This window comes from Chinchilla lanigera, unplaced genomic scaffold (genome assembly GCF_000276665.1).
Source record: "Chinchilla lanigera isolate Chin_1 unplaced genomic scaffold, ChiLan1.0 scaffold00091, whole genome shotgun sequence".
NCBI classification, from domain to species: domain Eukaryota; kingdom Metazoa; phylum Chordata; class Mammalia; order Rodentia; family Chinchillidae; genus Chinchilla; species Chinchilla lanigera.
This window is the reverse complement of record NW_004955492.1, coordinates 4159953-4179612: the sequence shown is the minus strand read 5'-3', so window position 1 is coordinate 4179612 and position 19660 is coordinate 4159953. Positions and strand designations below refer to the sequence as shown.

The 19660-nt window shown below is 42.3% G+C and overlaps 1 protein-coding gene across 8 annotated transcripts in view; it reads right to left on the bottom strand.

The window, feature by feature from the left end:
• Positions 1-17637, bottom strand: part of Lyst (lysosomal trafficking regulator) — a 209662-nt gene extending 192025 nt beyond the window's left edge. For 4 of the 8 annotated variants that reach the window (XM_013504690.1, XM_013504693.1, XM_013504695.1 and 1 more), the window contains exon 1: positions 3134-3323. The gene's annotated coding sequence lies outside the window, so the exon portion shown is untranslated. Of the gene's footprint in view, positions 1-1763; positions 1840-3133; positions 3338-17113 lie in introns of those variants that run through there. The other 4 variants (XM_013504691.1, XM_013504692.1, XM_013504696.1 and 1 more) reach the window with 4 other exon arrangements.
• Between the last annotated feature and the right edge of the window lie 2023 nt (positions 17638-19660).

Sequence of the window (19660 nt, the reverse complement as noted above, 5' to 3'; positions counted from 1 at the left end):
AAGAGTCATATATTTGTTTCGTTTTGTTTTATTTTGTTTTAAGAGCAGAATACATTTATTGAGGGAAAGAAAGCTTCTGTCTGAGAGAGGGACAGAAGGGGGGCCTGAGTGGGTTGCCCAAGATTGTCTTTTCTAGGACTTTTACAGAGCAAAAAAATAAGGTAAGACTGGTCCAAGGTAGGGGAAAAATGGGAAATCACAAGGTGGACATGAGGTGGGACAAAACTATAGTCAGCTAAAAAGAATTGTTTAGATAAAATTGACTAAATCGGGATCAAATGGGGAAGCCATTTTGAGTCACGTAGCTAGCAGGCATACTATAGAATAGGGGCTTTTCCTGTAAGGGGTTGGGTCAGTAAAGAATCATATTTTTGATGCAAGTTTTACAGATCAAATTGTATTACTCTAATTTGATGTAAAAATTCTCCATTTAACATATGATTGCCATTATTTCAAGCCATCTTTAATGAAACAAAAGAATTAAGATAATCCCTGAAAATATTACTGAATTATTAGTAAAGTATTAAAAATTCAGGTCATTTCCATTGTAATTTTACAAATGGCCAAGTGAAGCCACATTTAAACAGTTCTAGAACTTAAAAAATGTTTTTAACTTAATCCAGGGGTCTAAAGATAATTCAAAAAATGATCGGTCAAATAAAGATATTCAAGTAAAATACAGCAAAGGACCAAAGAGTTACACTGAAATTTTGGATCATATGGCTTTCTCTACAACAGAAACTAGCAAATACATAACCTGAGTTCAAGCAAACAAAAATAAAACTACACTGGAGAAAAGAATGACTAAGTTGGTTCAAGAGCTAAAAAATAAAATGAGCATAAAACAACACTGGCAATAACAACAATAACTGGCAGTTTATAGGTAAAAAATATTAAGCCCTTGACTAGTCAAGGTACTGTAACATAAGAAGCTTCTACAAAGTCCCTAGAGTTTATCTCTAGTAATCTCCATTCAGATGTTGAATTTTATTATCTTCTAACCTCCCCACCAAACCAACTCTTCTCATAAAACTAATCTCAGTAGGCAATAGCCTATCTTTCAAAGCTAAAGACAAAAATTTTAGTATCATTTTCATGTCTATTTATGCAGAAATCAACAACCGCTCACCAAGGCTACCAGTCCACTCTGATCCAAGCTATATCATCTCTGAGCTGGACTGTGGCAACAGCCTGAAGACTAGCATCACTGTACCTGCTCCTGCCCAACCCTTCCCCTAAAACAAGTTCTCTTCTCCATGTAACCACCAATGACCTTTTAAAAAAGTGATTCTGCTTATATACTTTTTTACTCAAAAGCAATGACTCTCCTTCTACAGACTTACAGTAGGGCCTTACACAATTCAGTCTCCCACCCCACCAACCCGTCTAGCGTTTCTCCTACAGCTATTACTCTTCTCACTCTGCCAGAGTCAAATTATCCTCCCTGCTGTCCTCAAACAAGCCTAGCGCACTCCTGCCTCAGGGCTTTTGCAAGTGTCTTAACTTCTGTTGCACACCCTTCCCCCAGAGAAATGCATGGATTACTCCTCCCTTCCTTCCAGACTTGGCTCACATATCATTTTCTCCAGGCCTTTCCTGTCTACCTCTAATTAAAACTGCAACTGGCTGCCAGTTCCCTGTCTTCCCACCTTCACTCCCTTTTTCTCAATAGTTCTTAACACCATCTGACAGCACACATTTTGCGTGTTTATTATTTGAAGTCTCCCATTAGAATGTAAGCAGCATGAAGAAGGGATATTTACCTGTTTAGAGTAGTGTCTGCCAGCCAGAATCCTAGCACTCTGGGAGGCTGAAGCAGGAGGACTGTGAAGACTCTGCCTTTAATCCCCAGTATCAAAAAAAAAAAAAAAAAAAAGTGGCACACAGCACTTGTTCAACAAGTATTTACTAAATGCATATATGATATATAAAATTTTATGTTTACAAAGTATTTTCATGTAAATTACAGGAACTCATTTACTTTTTGTGTCCTCTCCTCAAATTCTCCCTTCTTTGCAGTACCAATATGGATAGTAGCAAAGAGCTATCTAAAGCAAGTTGCTAGCTACGGTGTATCTACAAGGTTCTTTTAAACAGATACCCAATATTAATTAACTACATCTATAATAGGAAAGCCTAGCGTCGGTATCTTTAATAGCATAAGGCTTATGGATGCAGAACTTTAAAGTAATATGAAGAGGCAACTATCAAGAAGAAAAGCTCAATTCAGTTTGTTCTATCAATGTTAGGCCGTAGAGAAAAGGCGAGCTTAATTCGATCTTCAAGGCAACACTGGCCTGAAATTCGATACGATACAAGCGTAGTCAACACAAGAGTCAACTCCCTTCAAATTGTCTATCGGCTTAAAATAAACCCTATCAATCACCCAAGGCTGTCACTAGGTGCGTATGGTCTGCTGAGCACATAGGGGATGTTATTTGTTTAACCCGATAAGATTCACGGATAAGGAAGCGGTTCTTCAAGTCTCTAAGCTCATCACCTCCACCAGGAGTCACCCCTGGCCTCCAACACTGTGGCACTGGGATCTTGGGTCCACTGCCTCAAGCGCAGCCCAGCAGCGGCAAACAGGCACCTACCTGATGCCTGGACCCCAGGATGCCTCCGGGGACCTCCGGGGAGAGGAGGTCCGCGCACACACAGGGTGTCACGGGCAGGGGAAACACGGACTGAGAAGCCCGGGGCACGACAGGTGGGCCAGCACCGCGGCCAGGGGCGGAAAGCGCCAGCGGGGTGGCGGCGTGGCCACTGTCACCCCCCCGCTGCTGCCTGGCGGGGCGGGCCTGGCCTGGGGACCGGGTAAAACGCACAGCAGGAGGACTGGCCAGGCGCCACAGCCTCCCGGGAAGTTAAGTTCGGGTCCGGGGCCGCGCCGTCGCTGCCACGGTGCGCGGGGCCCGCTGAGGTCCCCGCCCGGCTTAGCGCTGTCACAGGCGGCAACGCCGCGTGGACCCTCCTGAAGCTCCGAGGCCGGGGAGCCGCGTCAGCGCACGGCCGAGGCCCTCGGTGCCCTCGACTCCGCGGCCGCGACCTCCTCCGTCTTCCTCCCAGGCCGTACCGGGGTCCCGACCCCCAGCCCTCTGCGGTGCTGTCGGCGCCCAGCTGCCGCCTTTACCTGCTTGGTGGCCGCCGCGCGCTCCCTCACCCGGAGAATCCCGTGCTGTTGCTGCTGCCGCCGCCGTGCACTCCCCACCCCCGCCCCCTCAGGTAACCCAGGAAACCGGGAACACCACCCCTTCCTCCCCCTTCGCTGACCCAGGCCCTCCGGTCTGCGCCTGCGCCCCAGGTCCCGCCGCAGGGGCCCGAGCCCCGCCCCTCTGGGAGGGAGCGCTAGGTCGCCGGCGTGACGTAAGACACTGTAGGGGCCAATGGAAAGATGGCTCCTCTGGGCGACCCGGCCCCGCCCCACCTCTTCGAGCACAGCTGGCGCCCGCTACTAAACCCAGAGAGCTAACTTGCCCAAGCAGCATCGGGCACATGCGCAGTGTCTGCTTCCTCCGTCTGGCTGTCATCCTCCCCTGTTGTGGAGGTCCAGAGAATGAATGCAGAAGAGGTACCAGAAGGCAAGCAGATTATCCTCCTCTGGAGCCTGGGAAGCCCAGCGGCAGGGTTACCGTAGGCTCCTTTCAAAAACCTTAAAGAAGCTTGCAGAACCACAGCATGAATTCACTGCAGATATGTATTTGCCGCCTCAGCCCTGTGCAAGCACATTTGTATACAGGGGACCCTGTGACAGACAAACTTAGGCTCTGGAATCTCTCCCTGGCCCACCTGTGCGCACTTTCTTTTAAAGTCCAGTTTTCGCAAATAAGCAAGGCCGTACAGCGAGAATCCCCTAAGCCCCTTCCCTCAGTATCAAATCAGAATGATTTCACTCCCCACCTTTTGTATCTGATTACGATGGCCTGCCTTCAGAAGCCATCCCAGTAGGGTGTTTCAGCCAGAATTCGCCCAACTTGATATCCTTTTTACCTCCTGCTCCTTAACTATGAATCCCCACTAACCCTAGTGTATTCAGAATGGAGCCCAGTTTTGTACCGGGGTCTCTCCTAATGAATAGTCAGTCCTGAGTAAAATTTATGTTCACCACTTTACCTTCTGCCTGGTTCTGGTTTTCTTTCATATTGTCTGCAAAATATGCCTTAAAATATACCAGTCCTTTCAGAGCATGGGAGCCACTGGCTAAACACAGTAAGTTTCAGATGCATCACAGACTGAAGGCGCTGTGTGGGCCTAATAGACTGCTCTTGTAGGCAATTTGCCATTTCACAGCTTGCCTTTCTCACCTTCCAGTCACTGACAGTCCTTGCAGAATGTGAGAGAAACTGGGAAAGACGCTGACCTATAAAGATATGTATTGTTCAGTAGTTTTCAAATCCTACCAAACCGTGTAATCTACAAGCAAATAGTCTACAAATTGATAGGAATTGCTATATAATCAACAATGCTGGTAACTTTTTGCACAGGAATCAAGAAATAGAAATAATTCGGGTTCGTATGTCCAAAGGCTACATATCAAATGCAAACTCTTCATCTAGCATCTGAACCAGTGTGAGAAGAAAACTAGAGTTGCCCATTGATGTGGTTTTTAGCAGCTCTCTGGGAAAATTTCCCTTTTTAAAATAGCTTCCCTCTGACTTTGATGTTTAACCATTGGTAATTAATATTTTTAGACAGAAGTTACCAGTTCCTCTGCCAGCAGTCTTTTAAAATATAAAACTTTCAGAGATGGGCAACATACAAAGTCTCTAATAATTTAGTGGAAGATATGCCTCAGGGGGACTAGGCACTCGTTTAATAAATGTATAATGAGCACCTGCCATGTGCTAGGTACTGTACCAGGTACTGGAGATAATTTTGGTGTCTCTAAAAGAGAATGAGGAAGCCAAACTGAATCTACTCTTAAAAATTATACATCAGCCAGGCGTGGTGGCACATGCCTGTAATCCCAGCACTTGGGAGGCTGAGGCAGGAGGATCATTGCGAGTTTGAGACCAGCCTGGTCTACAAAGTGAGCTCAAGGCCAGCCTGAACTGCATACCAAGACCCTGTCTCAAAACACCCCCCCAAAAAATTATACATCAACTTTCACCCTGTAACCTTAAAAAGCCTTTTTTAATGAACAGAAGAAGACACAGAAATGCCAAGTAACAAATTATTTTCTTTTTCCCTGGAATGGGAGGTAATAGATGATCATGACTTCAGTAAGGCAAAAAGAGTGAGACAGACAGACTTTGCATGATAATTAATTTACATGATAATTTAATTTACATGACAATTGTGCACATTTGGCCCTCAGAGTATTTTTATTTTTACTCTTATTTTTCTTTTCTCTGCATATCTGGGTCATAAAGCATTTTAACCAAGGTACTACAGTATTGATTTGGTTCAAGAGTATTTTAGAACATTAATATGTTGTATACACATCAGATAACATTTAGCTTAAAAGATTTCAAATTAACAAATTTGTTAATTTATTAATTTGTTAACAAATTAACAAAAGGTATAATTAAGAACATTCAAAGGAAGAAAAGGTAATAAATTTATAGAAAAAAGCCCTAATTATGTATATATGACATACTAGAAAATTTTTAAGTGATAAATTCTCCAGATCGTTTGACTCTAACATTAAACTCTAAAATGAGATTATAACATCAGAGTTTAAAAATATGCAGTAAAGCTAGGCATGGTGGCACACGCCTGTAATCCCAGCACTCGGGAAGCTGAGGCAGGAAGATCACTGGGAGTTTGAGGCCAGCCTAGGCTACAAAGTGAGTTCAAGGCCAGCCTGAACTGCATAATAAAACTCTGTCTCAAAAAGATCCCCCCTAAAAAGTAGTAAATGTAAATGTGCACAGTTTCACATTTAATTAGTCCCTAAAGTGCACTCTTAAAAAATTTAATGACTTAAATGGATATGTAAATCAGATCAAAACCCAGTAGTGGTTCCTCATTTCACTTAGGTAAAAGCCAAAAGTCCTTAGAATGACCTCTAAAGTTAAAAACCTACACCACCACCTCCATCTCTTCCTGTTCTCCCAACCTTGCAGACATAGTGGCCTCCCTACTGTTAAACCAGAGGTTCTGCCAGACAGTTCCCTTCCTTTAGGCCTCTGCATTGCCTGCTCCCTCTGTGCAAAAGTGCATTTTTTCCAGATGGAAGACCACAGGGTAACTCCCTTATTTTCTTGTCTTTGCTCTGATTTTATCTCTCAGTGAGTTTTACCCTCAATACTACCCTTCAGCCTAGGCAAGAAGGGCCTCTACCCTGGGGTTCTACGCTTGAATTTCTCTCATAAGACAAATATCTCCTACAATAATTTTACTAAGACTGGCAAGCGCAAGGTCGTGAGTTCGGTTCCCGGTACCGGAGGAAAAAAAAAAATAATAATAATTTTACTAAGAAACAAATAGTTATGTCACTTGGGCTCTGGTACTGAGTCCGCATTAGTGTAAACTATAATTTTAAACATCAACTCTTTCATAGCACCTATCAGTTTCTAAAATCCTATATAATTTACCGAATACTATGTTTATTTTTATTGTCACCCATGTTTAGACTATAGCACCTATTTGGGCAGCAATCTTTGTTCTATTTATAATGTACCCCAAGAACCAGAACAGTGCCTGACATTTAGTAGGAACTCTGTGAACACTTTAAGGAAATTTTGTTTAAAAATCAAATAAATATGCAAAGGTTAATATTAAATTAATATGCAAAATTAATCATACTTTTGAGATGCAGTTGTACAGCTCACATGTACTGCAATGCACTGGGACAGAAATGGGATTGTGAAGTTATAAAAGAACACAGGGCTGCAATGCCTATAAATTGTAACGCAGTCAAAATTACGCAAATGACTAAATTTATATATTTAAATACCAAATAATTGCTGTATTAAAAAATTATAGATGCATATGTTTAGTTTAGGAGTGCTCTACTTGATTAGGTTGTATGAGAAATCTTTTTAAAATGTATTTTTTAACAGGAACCTTGAAATTTCATTGAACTAGTCAATTCATAATTAATGTCTCCATTAAGCTGGCAGCAATATCTGCTCCTTTTTGCAAAAGTTACCAGATCAGATTTTAATAAAGTCTGTTTATGTAAGTTTCCCCACTAAATCACTGGTAGCATTTTAAATTTCCCAAAGTATCTACATTTTACTTATGAATTCATGTTATTGCATTAAATGATGAATTGTAAACTTCAAAAAAATTTCTATGAGATGACCTTTTCAGCCAGCTAGAAGAGTTACAACAACACAGATTTCCTAATTTTCTGTGAAAATCTCATGCTGAGTATGCGTTCATGTTCTATGTAGCTTCCTATGTAGGAAAGACTGCACTGTGGGCAATGGTGTCATTATTTCTCAGAAAAGTTTTTTTTTCTTTTAAAAATTCTGATCTGTTTTTGTGCTTACCATAGGAAACATAGTGCTATAATAATAAAGTTAAAGGGGCTGGGGATTTAGCTCAGCGGCACAGCGCCTGCCCGGCAAGCACAATGTCATGAGTTCAATCCCTGGTACCAGAAAAAAACAAAAACAAAACAAAAATAATAATAATAATAATAAAGTTAAACATTAGACGAACACACAACATAGAAAATGAAGTACACTGTGATTTTATCCCAATGATAATCTCTAGTAATTTATATCTATGCCTACCAATGGTTTAGTACACAAACACACAGTTATTGTTTTTGTTGTTATAACTGTCACCATCACTGTAACTGAGGAAAGAGAGATTTAGGTCCATTTTTTTTGTTGTTGTTTGTTTTTTTTGTTTTGTTTTTTTTCTGGTACCAGGAATCGAACTCACGACCTTTCACTTGCCAGGCAAGCACTGTGCTGCTGAGCTAAATCCCCAGCCCCTAGGTCCATTATTGAATGTAATTCTTAGCCAAGTGATTTACATAGCACTTCTTATTTGAGTAGCAATATTTATCTGTCTTAATTCCCCATATATTCCCGTGATTAACTAAGTAACTTTCAGCTGTAACCTACAAGGGCTGTTTATTTTGAAAGATCAAACTAAGTCTACCCCTATACAGTAGACAGGCTAAAAAGTAAAGAGAAGAAACATTAGCATTAATAATGCAGGTTTCCTATCCATTCCTATTTATAAAGCTTCAAGCCTGAGTGATCTGAGAAGATGAAGGACTATAAGAACTCTCTAAAGTTCATAGTAGCTCATTCAGAAGGAAATTAGAAAAACCCAGTGCAAGGCCGGGCGTGGTGGCACACTCCTGTAATCCCAGCACTTGGGAGGCTGAGGCAGGAGGATCACTGCAAGTTCAAGACCAGCCTGGGCTACAAAGTGAGCCCAAAGCCAGCCTGAACTGCACAACGAGACCCTGTCTCAAAAAAGACAAAAAAAAAAAGGAAAAAAGAAAAACTCAGTGCAGTGATCAGATTCACAGAACAGAACATCACTTGACTAGTTCAAAGCAGCAGAAGGATAGGATTAGGTAAGGACTAGTGACTCAAGTTAAGAAACACGTATATATCTGTATTTCACTGCCTACTCAAAAAAAAAAAAAAAAAAAAAAAACCTGTTTCATAAAGATTCTTAATAAGGGCCGGGCGTGGTGGCACACACCTGTCATCCCAGCACTCAGGAGGCTGAGGCAGGAGGATCACTGTGAGTTCAAGGCCCACCTGGGCTACCAAGTGAGTTCAAGGCCAGCCTGAGCTCCATAGTGAAACCCTGTCTCAAAAAGGCAAAAAAAAAAAAAGATTCTTAATAGGTACACTTTGCCTATCATTTTATCCACACCACAATTTTGGACCATTTCCTAATCACCTACACAGAATCTCCTAATAAGATTGCAAGGTTGATCTATTACTTTAGGCTTTATTCAATCACTGGGTATTTTCTCTCTAGTACTTTAAATGATTGGATTCCACAGGTAGTTGAAAGACATTCAGGTCTGCCGGGACTCCAGACAGGCAAGCAATTACAGAGGAGGGGAGTAGCAGTAACATGTGTAGGATGGTCTGGAGCACCATGAAGGGTTGTTTAAGCCCATATCAGGTCAGAAAAGGCTTCTTGGATCTGAGGATGAATGTCCACACCTGTAATCCCAGCACTCTGGGAGGCTGAGGCAAGAGAATCACAAGTTCCAGCCCAACCTCGCAAACTTAGTGATTTAGTGAGATCCTGACTCAAAAGATAAGTAAAATAAAATAAACAAAGACTTTGGATGTATTTCAGTGAGAAAGTCCTGGGTTCAATCCCCACTACCAAAATCAAAATAACAACAGAAAGGTTTTTTGGAAAGACTGACTCTAAACTTGACTCTTAAAAACTAAGAAGGCTTTGGACAGATCAATGTTTCCTAAATGCTTTTAGTGCCTCTGATAGGGCAAGATAGACTCTACTTTCTGTTTTTAACTCCATATTGAGAAGTCACTTAAAGTTCACTTAAGCTGTAGTTGAACCCCACTTGCCTTGGTTAGTTATCAACTCTCTTAGAGCAGTCAAAAAGTCAGAACAGAATGAACAGGACAGATTGAGAAGTAGGCTAAAAGTTAAACTGCAATGGTCATTTGGAATTCAACTGTCCAACCTGCTGGGAAAAGTAAACTCTGTGATAAACTTTGTGCATTCTTGTAAGAGTCCCAAAAATGAGGTAATGGTTACTATGGAAACATAAAATGTACTTAAACTGAAGGTGAGATCCAGATGGGGCAGACATCTTCTCTGGTTCCTGGTTAGAGACTGTCCATCAGCCAGCTTAATAAAGCTTTGTTCGTTCCTGCCTTTTCAGTTTTCTTGTGAGTGATTTTCTCAATGGATTTCCTTGCCATATCACCTCCAGTGTAGGATAACACTTTTTTTTTTTTTTTTTTTTTTGCAGTACTGGGGATCGAACTCAGGACCTTGTGCTTGCCAGGCAGGTGCTTATGCCACTGAGCTATATCCCTAGCCCAACATTTAAAAAATAACATCAATGTCATGAGTTTTCCATAAAAGACTGTCCTGTGTTCTGAAAATATGCCCTTTCTACTTGTTTTGGAATTTCAGTAACCATTTAGAACATGGAAGTAACAGTTTGGTATGTCTCTGCAGTCTTTTCCTGACCAGTCAGTTGGCAATAAAGAATTGGCAAGCTGATTGTTCCCTGTAAGGGTTTGTGTGCTGATTAGTTAGTGTTATCAGCATGGTGTGTGTGTGTGTATGGGTGTGTGTGTGTGTGTATGTGTGAGTGAGTGAAAGAACTGTACAATCCATGTGCCCAGAAACCACTAGGAGCTTGGCCAGTTCAGGCAGGAAGGGTGGTATAGGCCCAGGCTACTCTTGGGCCTGCAGGATCTCAGTATTACTTGCGGCTTGTGAGAAGCAGTCTTAAGCCACAGCCTGGCCCCACTGAGTCAGACTTGGCGTTTGATTAAGATCCTTGGGTTATTTGTATGCACAATGAAGTTTAAGAAGCTCTGTTCTAGGAAAAGGATCAGCACGTGTGAAGACTGATGAGCGAGACCATGGTGGTTTGAAGATCCTTTCAGAAGTAGAAAGGGTCAAGATAAAGTTCCAGGCAGTGTGCCAGAGGGGCTGGGAAGGCAAGGAGGAGGTTGGGTGTGGATGATTCGTATTTTCCCTCTCAACAACTGTGGCTGGGTAGTGACTGCCCCTTACATCATCCTAGTCATTTTAAACTAAGTCATGATCCATACTGCTTAAACTGCCCAGTCACTTATTGAAGAAACTTTGAACATAATTTAAACTGATGAGGAACATAGATCTTGGGCCTATTGTGTGGCAATTAGTGGGATGCTGATTAAGCCTTTTGAAACTATAACAACAGGTCACACTGTGGGCTGCTGGAGAGTCTTTTAGTAAGGACCAGACACCAATGAATAAAAGTCTACTCAGCTGGGATGGTACTGTGTCACACTGATAGGAGTCATCCTGTTCCACACAACACTCTGATATCACAGTCTTCATCCTGCACCTGCACGAGATTTGCACTGAACGATCAAAAGTCAGTCTTGCTCTTTTGTTATAAATTGGATTATATTAAAATACACATTTTCTCTCTTATCTACTAAAAGGGAAAGAACATCTCAAGTAACTGAAGCAACAATCTAATTGTCTTCCCCAGGTCACCATTGTCTACAGTGGGGCTGGGGATTTAGCTCAATGGCACAGCGCGTGCCTGGCAAGTGCAAGGTCATGAGTTCGATTCCCCGTACCTGGAAAAAAGAAAAACAAAACAAAACAAAACAAAACCATTGTCTACAGTATCACTATTTTTTAAAAAAATTGTTTCTTTTCTCACATATACTTTGAGTTTATTAACTTGTAGCGACTATGTTTTGCCTGTTTGTGTTCCCAAGTGCCTGAGATAGTAGCTGTTCAATAATTTGGTAAACCAACCACCAGAATATGAAATAATGAAGATAGGGTCATGGGGTGGTGCCAGATTCTAGAAATTGGAGGAAAACAATTGATCCTGATAAAATATATTAAAGCATGCATATAAATGATAAAGCACTTTAAAACAGCAAGACATTTTAAAATGTCTGGCCCTATTTAATAATATAATCTGGATTTTTATCTGTATTATGTAGGTGAGATAGGTAGTTTAGGTAGCAAGCACAAGGTGACATTCTAGATGAGATGGGCTCTGTCTTTAGCTGGATGCCAACTCTAGGCCAGGATGCAGTCTAGGAAAGTGCACCCCCTCCCTGGACAGCAAGGAGGGGGCATGTGACAGAGCGACTCTGGCTCTGGGGCTAGACTTGGTGGCCCAGGCACAAGCTCCCATTTGTCCAACCTCTCCCGAGTTTTGTGTGACTTCTGGAAGACATTCCTTCTCTACTGTCCCACCCTCCCATCCAGTCCCTTATCACACCCACTCTCCTTGGCAATCAGATACTCAAAACCTGGAATGGAATTGATGATGATGATGGTGATGATAGCCCTGCTGCTGCTCGTGCTATTCAGACTTCAAGTTCCTTTTCCATATAATAAAAGCATTAGCCAGGAAATTGAGGCCCCAAAATCAAAGCAATAGATGACCAGGAAATGCATTGTGAGGCACCATTGCGAGACCTCTTACCCTGCAAGATAACCTCCCCTGGCTTTTTTCCTGTGGAATCTATAGCACCATTTCTGCAACTCAGAGCAAGGGTTTCCTGATGAGTTGCAGAGCTGCATTTGCTGGCAGCTGTGCCTCTGCTAATTGTTGGAAACCTGGCTTTTAACCTTGGACTTGCCATCTGCCACACCAGATGCAGGCAGTCCAGGATATGAGCTCTTCACACATTACAGACAGCTACTAGCTGAGTAGCCTGTCCACCCACAGCTGCCTCTTACTGGAGAAGTGGTATGAGAACAGTCATCACTGGGGAGAACTCATTTTTTGGTATCGAGTGGGAGCAGGGTGCCTTGAAATCTGATCAATTTAAGGCAAACACACAGTAGATGCCAAATAGTAAGACCAGCCCTTAGACATTAGGGTCTGGTTTAGCCAAAGGAGGATGATATGGCAGTAGTTGAGTGTCAACAATATTTACCTCCAGCACTGCCAAGTGGCACAGGTGCCACCTGTGTTTACTACTGGTAGTGCCCTGACCAAATAAAATACCTATGGATGACAACACCTGAAGGAAAACAGAACAGGAAAAAAATCTCCCTCTAAGCAGACAGTGCTTTAACACCATCCATTATACTCATTATTTCCCCTCTAATTAGAATGCCAACTTTATTGCATATTCGGTTCTTTCCTATTTGCCAGTCTGTTTCTGAGCTCTCTGGAAATAGCAAAATATAGATCCAGAAACTAATGGCCCTGAAAATGGATCTGAATTTTTCAGAAGAAACTGCTGTCTCATTTTCCTTAGGTTTAACTGCTACTACATGCACTGCCCTGGGCCTTCTGCCTCTCACATTTCTGTAAGATCAGTGATAGCTTCTGAATTCTCTAATTGCTTCAAATATGTTTTCTTTTTCTACTTCCTCATTTTCAGAGAGTAACAGAGAGTAATGAAGAAAGAAAAATATATCTCATTCAATATTATTGTATCGGTCTATATGAAAAAAAAATGAGTAGGCTTGCCTTATACTGCCTTTTCTGGTGGAGAATCAATAACATGGACATTTTGAAACATGAAAGTTGGGAATGTAGGGTGTAAGATCTAAAAGTTGATGGCTTAGTTTTTCTAAGGCAAAGAAGCTATGTTGATTTATCTCTCAGTAAAAGTGTCATGCTTTGGCACCAACATCACAATAATGACTATAACCACATCCTTGCCACACCTAATGCACTCAGCGAGCTAGAAATAATCATGAGAAGTAGGTTAGAATGTTTTTGCTAATACTCTAACCAATACTGCCTGGATGAGATACACACATACCATGTAGGATTTACCATTCATTTTTGCCAAGAGCTTTTTTTCTACTTCTGGCTGAGGGCTTTCTTTGTGCGTATTCCTTATTCAGAGCAAAAGGTCTCCACAACTGCTGTTTTTAAATTCTACCAGCACCTTTCTTATCACCCTTACTATCCCTGGAATTCCACTTCTTGCTCAATGGCTTTCTTAATCCAGATGGGAATGCTAAAGTATTTCAACACTTTGTCCTTTAAGGAATTCCACTTAGCCTCCTCTGACAGAAGACCATAAGTCCAGCTTACTGCCTTGTAAGTATGCTAAAAGTGCCCCAACACCACATAGAGGGCTGGGAATTGTGCTGATGCAGATGGTACCCCTTTTGAGGTTACTAGAATGCTTCCATTTGGGTTCCTTTATTATCATGAATGTGAAGGGACATTTGTTATTTTACTGATGATGAAATTAGAATTAAGTAACTTAATGTAAGTACTGAGCAGTGTAAGGTTGGTACTGGGGTTTACTGACTCCAGCTTTCCAAGAAGATCACAACAGATAACTACAAAACTTACTAACCAGATATCTCAAGAGAATTTCCTTCTTAGAAGCATTTTTCCAGTATCTGATTTTAGATTTCCAGTGTTATTAGCACTGTCACATTTCAAAGTTTGTGACTTCTGTGGAAAACATACTTTTACTGCAAAGAAAAGTCAAACGTCCTTGACAGAGTCCTTTGTTATGCTTTAATTATCTAAAATTATGCCAAGGAAATTCATGTAAGGCTATGTTACCACACTGAAAATGCATAATTAGTTTTGAGGGCAAAGAATGGGAGTTAGAATTATGATCCAGCAATTCCACTTCTGGGTAGATACCAAAAGATGTGAACATGGGGTCTTGACAATATATCTATATAGCCATGTTCCTAGCAGCATTATTCACAATAATCAAGGGTGGAAGCCGTCCAAGGGTCCACCAGCAGGTGAATGAATAAAGAAAATGTGGTCTACCCATGCAAGGAAATACTATTCAGTATTTTTTTCTTTATCTTTTTTTTTTTTTTTTTGGTTTTTCTCCGGTACCGGGAACCGAACTTACGACCTTGCACTTGCCAGGCAGGCGCTTTTGCCACTGAGCTAAATCCCCAGCCCCAGTATTTTTTTCTTTAAAAGAAAGAAAATTCTGACACAGATCACATTATGCTAAGTGAAACAAGCCAGTCACAAAAGGGCAAGTACTGTATGGTTCTGCTTAGATGAGGTATCTAGTGTCGTCAAATTCATGGAGACAGAAAGGAGGAAAGTGGTTTCCAGAAGCTAAGGGAAAGGGAGAGTGAGTAGTGTTTAATGGGGACAGAGTTTCAGTTAGAGAAGATAAAATGTTTCTAGAAATGGATAATGGTGATTGCTGTACAAAAACTGTGAATATACTTAATACCATTGAATTGTACAATTAAAAATGGTTAAAATGGCAAATTTTATGTTATATAGATTTACCCCCACACAAGAATAGGAGCCAGTACCCAAGATGAAAATGCCTGATGTTTATCGAGGGCGCTTAGATAAACACTCTGGAGAGTATCTCTGACTGCCAATCAACAACTACGACCACTTTCAACCTGAAGAAGCCAGAGCCGTCACCGCCCATTAGGCAGTTCAGGTTACTTCTTCAGAGGGGGTAGTATTATAGGCAGCTGAGTTAGATAGAAATATTATAGGCAGTCAGACAGGGCCAGGCCCTCGAAGGAGCCAACATGAAAGACAAGATAAGATACATATTTGCTGTGGGCCAGACCTCAAGACAAAAGATTAAAGGCCGGGTATGGTGGCACACATGCCTATCATCCCAGCATTCGGGAGGCTGAGGCAGGAGGATTGTTGTGAGTTCGAGGTCAGCCTGGGCTACAAAGTGAGCTCAAGGCCAACCTGAACTGCATAATGAGATCCTGTCTCAAAAAGACAAAAAAAAAAGATAAAAGATTAACCAAATGCACCCACATATCTCCCTAGGGATGGACATCAGGGAGTGACATTCTAAATAGGTAGCCATCACCTTGAAGAGTCACTGACCCAACGCCTTACAGGAAAATCCCCTGTTCTGTATTCATACCTGGTTGCTATGTGACTCACTTCCCCATTTGATCCCAATTTACTCAGTTTTACCTGATTATACTTGTAATCTTATTGGCTGACTATAGCTTTGTCCCACCTCATGCCCACCTTGTAATTTCCCATTTCCCCCTACCTTAGACCCACCTCACCTCGTAGTATTGCTCTACAAAAGTCCCTAGAAAAGACAGAGTCTTGGGCAACTCACTCAGGCCCCCCTTCTGTCCCTCTCTTGGATAGAAGCTTTCTTTCCTTCAATAAATAGATCCTGCTCAAAAAAAAAAAAAAAAAAAAAGAAAGGAAAAGAAAAAGAAAAAAAGAATAGGAGGCAGAACAATGAACCCTGCTGTGGAGAAAGGGTGGGAAAACTTCACAGAAGAGGTGGCTTTGCAGGCAGGGCAAAAGATAGTCCAGTCTGAGGGAAGAGCATGAGAAGTAAACAGGCCATTCTAAGGTCATATTAAGGAACCACAAATAATGAATGTGACTCTAGCACTGGGTACTCAGAGAAGTTTGGGCTTTGTTCTATAGGGGCTAGGAAGCCACTGGAGTCCTTAAACTGGAGAGATGATGCAGTATGTGTCTTCGAGAGACCATCTTGGTAGTTGAGTGAGAGCGGATGGGAGGGAGAAGGTATTAGAGGCAGTGACAATAGCAGGGAGACTCCTGCATTTGCCCCAGACAGTGAGGGCCCAAGCTGAGAGGATATGGGTATGAAAGGGGTGATTAGGAGGATGGAGGAACCCAAGGAAGGTGGAGAGTAGGCAGACCTACTGGCTGAAAGCTCCAGCCTGCTGGCTTGGCTTCCCAGTGGATGAAGTTGTCTTTTTATTCATTCCTCATACCCCAGCCATACTGTCCCACCCACATATTGAGATTTCCCAGCTCACAGGACAATTGCTCAAGACCCCTCATAACCTTGACCCTTCTGGGCTTGTTCTCAGCTCTCCATGGCCAACTTCCTGACCTCCAGCCTGTCCTCAGCCTCTCCCAACCAGACGTGCACTCTGTCCTTCTAGCTTTCCCCTGAATCTCATGCTTAGTCTTTCCCTTCCCCTACCCCTCCAGCCATGGGATTTCTTAGCTATCCTTTTGTATTTCACAATTCCAATGTGTGCCGCCTCCCTCTCCCTCCTACACCAGTCTCTAGTGTCCACATGAGGAGGTACAGGAGGGCTTGAGAGTAAAAGTATAATAGGGCCTAAGCATCAGGGAGGGCTAGCAGGTGAGAAGGAAAGAGAGAAAGTACATTTAGGATACACTCAGCTTGAGATGCCTTCGTTAATAACATCCACATGAGCCCATGCACCCATGTATTGAGTCTATAAATACAACAAGCCCAAGACTAAAACAATCTCAATTTCCTGGCACCCTAGACTCAGGGCTCAAACCTCTCCAATGAATGTCTTCAGCTCAGAGGAGTCTCTTTATTCTCCTTATGCTCTTTCCTTGGGTTCCTTCCACCCCTACCCAGCTTTCCCCACAGTACCTGCCTCTGGCCGGCAAGCAATATGCATGAGCCAGGTCCCAAGAGCACCAGGATTTTTTCTCAGTGGTATCAAAGACCTCAGCCTGTACCCAGCCTGCTGCCTAAGCTACCCCTGCTCTCTGCTGGCACTGGGCAGTTACTGAAACATGCTGGCATACCTGCACGGTGAGTTCCTCCTTCGGGTGAGCAAGGAAGGCTTCCTTTAGTAGTCACTCGTAGGTGTCTCTGCTGCAGGCTGACTAGCAGCCATCTACTCAGCTGCAAGGAAGCTGGTTCCCTCCATGCTGGCTAGCAAGCTGGGTCTCTTGTTTGTAGTTAAATCCTGGCTTCTGTTCAGTGTCTTAGGGGAGCATCATGTGCCCAGCATTGCAGAACATGAACGATTTCAAACTGCCTGAAACCCCATTAGATGACAAGAGCAAATCCTGCTGTGCTTTCAGTTGTCACCTGAAGATGGTACAGGACCAGATGGCAAAGGCAAGAGCCCCATGCACTGCAAGAACACAATTTCCGCATGTAAGAATGCTAAGCCGCCAAAAAAAGACCAACGCACCAAACACCCTGGCGTGGCACCTGCGCTTCCAAAGCCAAATTGTACCTAGGAACGGCTTCCTGGAAGCCCTTAGCTTCTCTTCCTTGCAGCAATACGGCAAGGAAACCTCTGTGTCTCCAGGAAAGGCAAGTGGCCCTGTCTCTCTCTGGCTCTTTGGCAGGTGGCCATGCTCGTATCACATGGGGGATTTGGCAAATCAAGTCTGAGTCCTTTGCAGTGCGGCTGCAGCAAAGATTTCCAGTTAGTGATTTCGTGGTGGCGCCTATGAGTCATTGCTCCTGGACTCTTCTGTAGAGGGGCAGACCTCACTTTGCCTCTGTGAGTGTCACCGCCACTCATAGTTTGAAAATTCTGCAGCTGCTGGAGGACATAGATCTGAACTGCCAAAAATGTGAGGCTTCAGTCCAGCCACTGCCACCAGCCACCCGGGAAACTTCCACCAGACTTGTAGGGTCTGTTTTCTGCCCTTCCTTTGTGTGGGCAAAACTGCCTCCCTCTTTTTGTAGACCCTGCCACTGTTTCCTTTTTAAAATGTTGATTAAAAACCACTGTCCTCTTTTTAATCCCGTGCCTAGTATGAATTTCTGAATTAATATTTGTATTAACAAATTTTTGTGTACATACAGATATCTATAAAAACAATACATCACTACCTTTTATTGAGAATTTATGCCAGGCCCTGGACAAATAATTTATGAAACATTATTGTATTTAATCCTTACAACATTTCTGCTAGGTGGACATTTTTATTTCTTTTTGTAGATAAGGAAGCTAAGATTGCCCCATGTCTCACTGCTTTTATTTATTAATCTATGTATTTATTGGGGAGTCTGCCAGTTTTATTTATTTTTTAAACTGATTTTATTAGTACACTTTTGACATACATAATGATCACATAGAGTATTTGTACCTGTACATATTATATCTTAATTCTTTTATTTTCTCCTTTCCCTTCAACCCTTCTTCCCCTGACCCTTTATAAAACTTTGTTTCTGTTGTATTCCTTCCATTCTTTTTTAGTTTTTTTAATCCTTATCCTCCCCTTTCCTGCCCCCATTCCCTTGTTCCCCTTCCCATTTGAACGTTTTCTTCCTCCTATTGGTTTTTTGAGATAGGGTCTCACTGTGTAGTTCAGGCTGGCCCTGGAGTCACTATGTAGGGTGGCCTCAAACTCACAAGTGATCCTTCTACCTCAGCCTCCCAAGTTCTGGGATACAGGTGAATACCACCATGCCCAGCTTATTGCTTTAAAATGGTGACCTTGAGTCCAGTCTGTTTAATTTCCAAGGCCATGCTTTTAGTGCTAACCAGACCATAGCTTGTGGGTGTATGTTACATGTAAGCATATGAAGACCACATAATATATGTACATATGTACAATGTAATACATTGTTTCACACCAGAGAAACAATGTGGTATTCACACATATGCCTGATTAATTTCACTTAAGAGTATGGACTCAGGGTACATCCATTTTCCTAGAAATGTCTCCAGCATATCATTCTTCATGGCAGAGTAGTACTCCACTGTAGAAAAAACCCGACATCTTCTTTATCCTCTCACCAGTTGATGGGCATTTGGGTTGTGTCCAAAATTTGGCTATTACAAACTGTGCTGCTATAAGCATAGGTGTGAATATGTCATTGTGGTATGACGCTTTAAATTCTTTTGGCCCAGGAGGGGAAAGGCTGGGTCAAATGGAATCTCTAGCTAGTCCTAGTTTTTTGAGACATCTCCACACTGATTTCCACAGTGGTTGCACCAGTCTATACTCCCACCAACAGTGGAAAAGGATTCCTTTTTCCCCACAGCCTGCCAGCATTTGTTATTGGTTGATTTCTTGATAATAGCCATTCTTTCTGAGGTGAGATGGAATTTCAGTGTTGTTTTAATTTGCATCTCTCAAAATGGCATGTAGATTTTAGGCACTTGGCAAGTATTTTTTCAATAAATATCTATTACAATCCCTGCCTGTCACTGTTTAGGCCAAGCCAGTGAATTCCCTAAGGCACATACGTTTGGCTGTCCTTGTCAGCTGCACCTCAGGCTCTAGTTTAACTCGGGAGCACACACCCCATGGAGATGTAAGAGTCAAAGGACCTGAGGGAGAGCTCTTTATCTTTCCAACATGAGAACAGGCTGAATACCATGG